At 38.6% G+C, this 10,000-nt stretch overlaps 1 protein-coding gene across 1 annotated transcript in view; it reads right to left on the minus strand.

Annotated features, from left to right (window-relative positions):
• LOC135196101 (uncharacterized) overlaps positions 1–10,000 on the minus strand; it is an 84,401-nt gene that overhangs the window by 74,072 nt on the left and 329 nt on the right. The window lies entirely within an intron of this gene.

The following is a 10,000-nucleotide window of genomic DNA, read 5'->3' on the forward strand; positions in this document are numbered from 1 at the left end:
TCCACCCGGTAGAATGTGAAACGAATTTCCTATACTTATCATTTTCTCAACTTAAGTCCGCTAAGTTTGGGTCCGTTGTGTAGTACTTCTCAGCCACCATATTGCGACTATCTTTCCTGTGCATCTGTTGAGTTTACTTTTAATAGAGTTTCATGTAACTGTAATTACATCAAAACTACTACTGCTTCAAGTTTTGGGTACGTTGACAATAAAGTTTATTTTGGAAGGTATCTATTCCAACAAGGCGTGATCCGACCTCCAGCTTACTCCGGGCGTGTGCTAAAATATACGGTTAAATAGCGCGTTGTTTCACCTTCGAAAGTTAAAATAAATAACGCTATATTTTATTAGAAATAATTTTTCTGTACTATTTAACATACACAGTTTTTTTTTTTTTTTTTTTTTTTTTTTTTTTTTTACATTTTCATTCTAATAAATAGCTCATAAATATCCTATCCTAAAATTCCTGTATCTTCAACTCAACGCGAAATACCTTTTTTCAGAAATTTTTTGTTTTTTTCCATAGGGCTCTTCTACCCTCCACCCCCCCCCCCCCCACCCCCCCCCCCCACACACACACAAGAACAACATCAAGAAGAAGAACAACAAAGTAGTTTGTATGCTTACTCCCCGAGTAAGCGAAATCACAATGGAAGTCAATCACACTTATCGTTAACAGATAAGAGACAATTAAAACAAAGGGATTATTTCCCAGTCCCTGCAATACAGATAGCGCCCTCCTAACTTATCGCTTCTTCGCTTTCAATAGATTCACAAGAGATAACACACTTATCTCTGGGAGATGCAATCAGCTGGCATCCCCGAAAGTGCCATAATATCTGCAGAGACGATAATTCTGTTTTTCGGGGCGGGGGAGGGGGGAATAGATGAATCTCTTCTGGGAAATATCTATAAATGTCTCTTCATGAGTGTAGAGTAATTTTTGGTTTTCTGTAACAAAACGATTCCGATGGCTTTGTCTGTCCGTCTGCATTTTTTATGTCCGGCATCAGAGCTTAGAAACTACTGAGGCTAGAGGGCTGCAAATTGGTATGTCGTCCATCCACCCTCCAATCGTCAAACGTACCAAATTGCAGCCCTCTAGCCTCAGGAGGTTTTATTTTATTTAAGGTTAAAGTTAGCCATAATCATGCTTCTGGCAACGAAATACGACAGGCCATTAAAGGACCACAGCTCATACAGCATTATGCCGAGACAGATCTATTTTCGGTGGTCTTGATTATATGCTGTGGCGGCTGTACCGAAAACTCGATTACGCCGAAGAAACTTTTTTTACTTATTAATTTTGGACGGCTCTTTGTCAAGACTGAAATTGATCAGACTGGCTAATGTGTAAATCAAATAGAATATTAGGTCTCAAAGGTGATATCCGCATTACCACGAATTATTATTATTATTATTATTATTATTATTATTATTATTATTATTATTATTATTATTATTATTATCCAGATGATGAACTCTATTTGTATGGATGAAGCCTAAAACAAGAGCCATTGACTTGTAATTCAAGCTTCCAAAGAAATTGAGTTCAGATTATTATTATTATTATTATTATTATTATTATTAATTATTATTATTATTATTATTATTATTATTATTATTATTCAGAAGATGAACACTATTCATATGGAACAAGTCCACAACCGGAGCCAGTACTTTGGAATTTAAGCTTCATAGACCTCCAATTCGACTGGGTGTGGTATTTATAGTGTGGGGTTCCGGGTTACATCCTGCCTCCTTAGGAGTCCATCACTTTTCTTACTATGTGCGCCGTTTCTAGGATCACACTCTTCTGCATGAGTCCTGGAGCTACTTCAGCCTCTAGTTTTTCCAGATTCCTTTTCAGGGATCTTCGTATCGTGCCTAGTGTTCCTATGATTATGGGTACAATTTCCACTGGCATTTCCCATTATCTTTTTATTTCTATTTTCAGGTCTTGATACTTATCCATTTTTTCCCTTTCTTTCTCTTCGACTCTGGTGTCCCATGGTATTGCGACGTAAATGAGTGATACTTTCTTCTTGACTTTGTCAATCAACGTCACGTCTGGTCTATTTGCACATATCACCCTATCTGTTCTGATAAGATTGTCCCAGAGGATCTTTACCTGATCGTTTTCTATCACTCCTTCAGGTTGGTGCTCGTACCACTTATTACTGCAATGTAGCTGATGTCTCTTGCACAGGCTCCAGTGGAGGACTTTTGCCACTGAATCATGCCTCTTTTTGTACTGGTTCTGTGCAAGTGCCGGACATTCGCTTGCTATGTGGTTTATGGTTTCATTTTTCGTATTGCACTTTCTACATATGGGAGAGATGTTATTCCGTCTATCGTTCTTTGAACATATCTGGTTCTTAGGGCCTGATCTTGTGCCGCTGTTATCATTCCTTCAGTTTCCTTCTTGAGCTCTCCCCTCTGTAGCCATTGCCATGTGTCATCGCTGGCTAGTTCTTTAGTCTGTCTCATGTATTGTCTGTGCATTGGTTTGTTGTGCCAGTACTCTGTTCTGTTTGTCATTCTCCTGTCTCCGTATATTTCTGGGTCTTCGTCTACTTTTATCAGTCCTTCTTCCCATGCACTCTTTAGCCACTCGTCTTCACTGGTTTTCAGATATTGCCCCAGTGCTCTATTCTCGATGTTGACGCAGTCCTCTGTACTCAGCAGTCTTCTCCCTCCTTCCTTTCGTGTTATGTATAGTCTGTCCGTATTTGCTCTTGGGTGTAGTGCTTTGTGTATTGTCATATGTTTTCTGGTCTATGCTGCGGAGTTCTGCCTACGTCCATTCCACTATTTCTGCGCTGTATCTGATTACTGGCACTGCCCATGTGTAGAAGGCATTTATCATATTTCCGGCGTTGAGTTTTGACTTGAGTTTCGCCTTGAGTCTCTGCATATATTCGTCCCTGATCATGTCCGTCACCTCTTGGTGTTTTATATCCCCTCCTTCCATTATTCCCAGGTATTTGTATCCCGTCTCATCTATGTGTTTGATGTTGCTCCCATCTGGTAGCTTTACCCCTTCAGTCCTTGTTACTTTGCCCTCTTGTATGTTGACTAAGGCACATTTTTCTATTCCAAACTCCATCCTGATGTCCCCAGATACAATCCTTACAGTTTGGATTAGGGTATCTATTTCCTTGATGCTCTTATCATACAGCTTGATGTCGTCCATGAACATCAGATGGTTAATTTTGTTGCCTCTTTTGTTGAGTTGGTACCCGACATCCATCTTCTGCAGTACTTTTGTCATGGGAATCTTGGCTACTACGAAGAGTAGTGGGGACAGTGAGTCGCCCTGGAAGATCACTCTCTTGATATTAACCTCTGCTAGTCTTATTCCAGAGCTTGTAAGTATTGTATTCTAGTTGCGCATTGTATTTTTGAGGAAGCTGATGGTGTTTTCCTCAGCCCCATATATTTTCAGGCATTCTATTAGCCATGTGTGTGGTATCATGTTGGAGGCTCTCTTATAGTCATTCCATGCCATGCTTAGGTTGGTTTTCCTTCTCCTACTGTTCATCATTACATTTTGTCTATCAGGAGCTGGTCTTTTGTGCCCCTACACTTCCTTCTGCAGCCTTTCTGTTGGTGCGGGATGGTGTTTGTCTCCTCTAGGTAGTTGTATAGCCTTTCACTGATGATACCTGTTAGTAACTTCCACGTTATTGGTAGGCAGGTGATAGGCCTGCAGTTTCTGGCTATATTTCCCTTACTCTTATCTTTTTGTACTAAGGATGTCCTTTCTGTGGTCATCCATTTGGGAGCATGGTGATTCGAGAGACAATGCTGGAGTTGTTGTGCTATTCGTGGGTGTAGGGCCTTGAAGGTTTTGAGCCAGTATCCATGGACTTCATCGGGACCTGGGTCTTTCCAGTTGGGCATTTTCTTTAGTTGGCGTTTGACTGTGTCTGTCGTGATCTCTGTGAATCTTTGTTTTATTCTCCCTGTTTCTATGTCCTTGACTTCCTGGAGCCATGATGCACGTTTGTTGTGTGATACCGGCTTGCTCCATATGTTTTCCCAGACTTGGTTTGGCTTCAGGGATTATTATTATTATTATTATTATTATTAGGTATGAGGCCTTCTCTGAGGGCAGTAGCATTGAATACTATAGCTGTTTCAACGGCATTTAATTTATATAGAATCTTCTCAATTCTTCTTATTATCTTTTTCTCGTCAGCATGTAGCTGATGTATTAGGTTTCCTAAGGACATGTAAAGATTTCATTTGTCTTAGGTTTATTCCTCTAACGTGTCGACAGCGCACAGGCAGTCATCTATGAGAGTATACAGTAAAGTGAATTAAGATACGTTTTACAAGTATTTATAGCAGGCAAGGTCGTGTACAATCGGTGGGCGGGTCGGTGAGCAGTGATTTTAATTGGTCGTTGGATGGTAACGAAATCTATCCCTGAGGCATTGAGATCTACGTGGTCTGCCCGGAGTTATTAGCCTGGGTTGGGTGTTGGTTGGGGTACCCACACCTCCTGGGCGGCAGGTCCTGCAAGCTGTCCAGGTGACATATCTTCCGCTCGTTATCTTCCGCTTTCTCTCTCTGCTTCTTCCTCTCTTGCTCTCTCTCTTACTCTCTCTTTTTCTCTCTCTGCAAGTTCCTCTCTCTCTCTCTCTCTCTCTTTCTCGTTCGCTCCTTCTCACTCTCTCTCTCTCTGCTTGTTCCTCTCTCTCTCTTTCTCTTTCAGAGAGAGAGCGAGAGAGAGAGGAAGAACTTGCAGAGAGAGTAAGAGAGAGAGGAAGAACTTGCAGAGAGAGTAAGAGAGAGAGAAAAAGAGGAAGAAGCTGAGAAAGAAAGCGGGAGAGAACGAGCGGAAGATATGTCACCTGGACAGCTTGCATGACCTGCCGCCCAGGAGGTGGGTACCCCAACCAACACCCAACCCAGGCTAATAACTCCGGGCAGACCACGTAGATCTCAACGCCTCAAGGATAGATTTCGTTACCACCCAACGACCAATTAAAATCCCTGCTCACCGACCCCCCCACCGATTGTACACGACATTGCCTGCTATAAATACTTGTAAAACGTATCTTAATTCGCTTTACTGTATACTCTCATAGATGATGCCTGTGCGCTGTCGACACGTTAGAGGAATAAATCTAAGACAAATGAAATCTTTACATGTCCTTAGGAAACCTAATACACCATCTACATGCTGACCGAGAAAAAGATAATAAGAAGAATTGAGAAGATTCTATATAAATTAAATGATGTTGAAACAGCTATACTATTATTATTATTATTATTATTATTATTATTATTATTATTATTATTATTATTAATCAGAAGATGAATCTTATTCTTATGGAACAAACCCCCAACAGGAGCCAGTAATTTGAAATTCAAGCTTCCAAAGAAATTGAGTTCAGATTATTATTATTATTATTATTATTATTATTATTATTATTATTATTATTATTATATTATTATTATTATTATTATTATTCAGAAGATGAACCATATACGTATGGATCAAGCCCACAACAGCAACCACCGACTTAAGATTCTTAAGCTTCCAAAGAAGATCAAGGTGTACATTTAAAAGTAGCTTAATATGATAACAGGAAAGACAGAGAGAAGACAACAGTCATTAGAAAAAATATATAATAAAACGAACTAAAGCAGTAACAGACAACTCGTAACCAGCTAATAATGGAACAAGGCTATGAAAATACATTTGAAAGATTTCACATATGACATTTTCATCTACGTTTTCGGAAAACCGCCCATTGAGACCACGTCCAAACTGACTGTTCACGAATCGTTCCGATGACAGAGACGTCCATCAGATGTCATAGGTTCTTTGTTCAATAGACCAACATGAGGATTCAGAAGAATGAGAGAGAGAGAGAGAGAGAACAAAAAAACTGAACTGGAAGGTTATACGACAACAATGTCTGAACTACTGAAGGCATTTTGAGATGTACTCATTTGCCATTCTTCTTCTTAAAAAGGAGGTTAGATCTTCCGTAATGGATAAACCATCCAAGAACTCGATGTCTTTTGTTACTGTGAGCTACGCATCCCGTGATGTCTGCTCGCAGAGGCTATCTCACTTTTCTAGCGAGCAAATAGTGCGTTTATTGCTCTAATGACGTATAGACGCGCGCACGCGTCGATACGTCAAAACAAAAGAGAAGGAAAGGGTAAGGCCAGCAGGATTGGGCGGGCTACGTAAAAAGGTCCTAATGGGTTGGGTGATTTTATTTTTTCACATCCACTCCATCCTTCATTTATTTCTCCTTATCCCGGATTCTATTTGCGCACTTTTAGCTTCTGTTGTTACATAATCAAGGTTTTTTTTTTTTTTTTTTTTTTTTTTAGTAGATGTATATGAAATGCGAATTATTTCCGTCACATCAGATATGACCAACGAAAGAAACCAAGTAGTCGATTGTAAAGATATTTTTCTTCACTGGTAATTTCCAGACGCAGCCGGGGAAGAGAGAGAGAGAGAGAGAGAGAGAGAGAGAGAGAGAGAGAGAGATTAAGGAAGAGGAAAAACTTAGGTCTTCTTATTTATCCTAAAGTTGTTGACAACACACGCGTTCGGACACGTTCGTGTCGACTCCGGCTTAATCTATATCATTATATTTTCCGCTATTTTGCAACACACTTCAATATCGAGTCTTTGACCAACATGCATTATAGATAGATAGATCTATCGTCGTACAATGATGATTTACGATGCTTTGCAGTCATCATAACAAAAGAGAGCTTCGTGGAGACAAAACGAACGGCGAGATATCTAGAATCCATTACAGGAGGAAAGAGAAGAGGGAAAATAAAAAAAATGAGAGGAAAAATAAAAAAACGTAAATAAATTTAATCGTAACCAAATTTCCGTTGGGTCTCGGTAACAGGTGTTTTATCGTATTCATTTATTTATTTTTTGCATACAAACGGTTTCTTTTGCCTCTCGTCGTTCGAACGACGAGAGCATGCGTAAGTATATTTACTTACATGGACACAAACACACGTTTGTGTGCAATATATATATATATATATTATATATATATATATATATATATATATATATATATATATATATATATTATATATATATATATACATATACCTAGGGGGAATTTATTAAGCGATAATAGAATTGGTGGCCAACAGGCGCGAACCATCAACCTCTCAATTCTAGGACTGGCAATGAAGCCTTAGACAACCCCGCCACCGCAAGAGATATAAGTTTATGCCGCCTCCCATCTCAAATACCTGCCGTGCTCAGGTGTTTTTTTGTTTTGGAGACTGCATCAAGCCCATCTCGTCCTCGGTTGTGTGGTAGTGCTTTTGCCCGCACGTAGTCATTATATAAGTCTATCACATTACCGTGATTCGTATGCATATATCGAGCTACAAATGTCCTTTAATATCTAATTCGCTCTACCTCGGAATTAATATATTTTCATATATGTTTAACCGAGGGGGAATTTATTAAGCAATAATAGAATTGAGAGGTCGATGGTTCGCGCCTGTCGGCCGCCAATTCTATTATCGCTTAATAAATTCCCCCTCGGTTAAACATATATAAAAATATATTAATTCCGAGGTAGAGGGAATTAGATATTAAAGGACATTTGTAGCTCGATATATGTACGTATATGAATCACGGTAATGTGATAGACTTATGTATATATAATATATATATATATATATAAGATATATATATATTATATATATATATATATATATATATATATTATATATATATATATATAAGTAATGCAATTATATACATGTGGTATATATGCATATATATACACAGACGCAAACATGCGTATTATATATATATTATGTATATATGAAAGAGAGAGAGAGAGAAAGAGAGATCCAATAAGGCTCCATTCTCGTGAAAGACTGTCTCAAAACTTCCGGTAGTAGGCCTACTACTATATACCGTAAGCTTTTGTGCATCGGCTAGTGATTGTCTACAAGAGCGACAGCTAGGGCGAGAGGAACTTCTTACGAGTTGACATTTCTCGTTTACAAAGAAGAAGAAGAAGAAGAAGAAAAAGATTCACGCTGACACCACCACTATCAATTTGCCTCTTAAGCGCGGAGGACATTGACTTGGGTCAACTTTAACCAAAGTAAGCTCAATTCATTGTGTTTTTATTCAGCTCTGCCAGTCATCGGTAGGGTACAGAGGGCTGTTTTTTTTCCCTGTAATATCTAATTTTGTAGAGAAGGTCTGTTGTGTTTTTAATACTTTAATCCCTCTAGGCCTGTTTTTCCCCTTAATATATAAGTTTTTAGCAACAATCCTTCAATTTTAAGAAAAATATAACATCAGTATTCACGGTGCGATGTAGAACTTGTAGAGACGACCTATGTTATCTACTTTCTATCTTTTGTTTTTTTCTTCTTGTCATATCTACCTTTGTTTTAGCAATAAACCCTCAACTCTAGCAAGGTAGACATTTGGTGAATGGAAGATCTGTCATTCTGGGGACGATATAGAAAATCGTAGATAAGATTTGTTGTATGCACGATGTAGAAAATTGTGGATAAGGTCTGTGATGTTTTTAATTCATTCTATTTTCCGTTGTTTACCTGGAATACCTACTTTTGTTTATCTAATAATGAACCCTCAAATGGAACTAAGTTAGAAAATAAAACAGTATTCTCAGTACAGTGCAGAGAACTGCAATTTCTTAATTCTTAATATTTCCTGTTAGATTTCCTTGTCATTTCTACGTTTGTTTTTAGCAACAAATCCCCAATTCTAGAAAAAGGTACATTTGGCGTTTGTAAGATCACTGTAGTCGATTCACATCAACCGTGCATCTGATGTCTAGGCACGTCCCTTACGACATTCCTGATTGGCTGTTGATAAGCCAATCACAGGGCTGGAAACTCTCAGTCTCTCTCGAGAGAGTTCACATAGGAAGGGTGTATGCTCCACCTCTCCTGAGGGATACTTTAGAAAGACGTATCCCTCATGAGATATAGAACATATATCCTGCCTGTGTGAACTCTCTCGAGGGACTAAGAGATTCCAGCCCTGTGATTGGTTTATCAACAGCCAATCAGGAGCGTCATGAGGGACGGGCCTAGACACGAGACTCACGGGACGGTATAGGAATAAAACAGGTACGGTCTGTGATACTTAAGTCAGTATAACATTTATTCCCTCCCTCCTCCTTCCCACCCCCCTCCCCCAAGTTATCTCTACTTTCGGTTCAACAAGTATCCCTCAGGTCTAAAAAGGTGCAATGCACGAAATTGCAGACACGCCCTGTGATATTCAATTCTAGGTAGCCTCTATCTATTTTTTCTGCAGTATCTAATTTTGTTTGAACAACGAACCATCAATTTTTAACAAGATCAGCATTCATGGTACGATGCAGAAACTTGTAGACGCGCTTATGACGACATCTGATTCTTGAAAACAAATCCTGTATTTTATTCCTGTGATATTGATCTTAAGAAGGTTCCCTTGGCTTGAGAAACGTCAGTATTCACGGCATATTGAGAATGGCAAATGTCAGTTTTTTTCTCATATCGTGTATAATTTAAAAACACTTTACAAAACTTTCGAACCCTTCCCCAGGTTTATCTATTTTTGGATGGAAGATGAACCCAGGGAAGGGTTCGAAAGCTTTTTATAAAGTGTTTATAAATTATACACGAACTCTTAATTTTTTTTTATTACTGTGGATCCCTTAGAACATTATATATACTTTACAGAGCTTTCGAACCCTTCCCTGGGTTCATCTTTTTGTTTTTTTTGGTCTGTAGATGAACCCAGGGAAGGGTTCGAAAGCCTTTTATAAAGTGTTTTTAAATTATACACGAACTCTTAACATTTTTTATTATTATTGTGGACCCCTTAGAACATTATATATACTTTACAAAGCTTTAGAACCCTTCCCTCGGTTATTCTTTTTTTGGACTGAAGATGAACCCAGGGAAGGGTTCGAAAGCTTTGTAAAGTGTGTTTTTTTTTTTT

The sequence above is a fragment of the Macrobrachium nipponense genome, chromosome 17 (assembly GCF_015104395.2).
Source record: "Macrobrachium nipponense isolate FS-2020 chromosome 17, ASM1510439v2, whole genome shotgun sequence".
Classification (NCBI taxonomy): Eukaryota; Metazoa; Arthropoda; class Malacostraca; order Decapoda; family Palaemonidae; genus Macrobrachium; species Macrobrachium nipponense.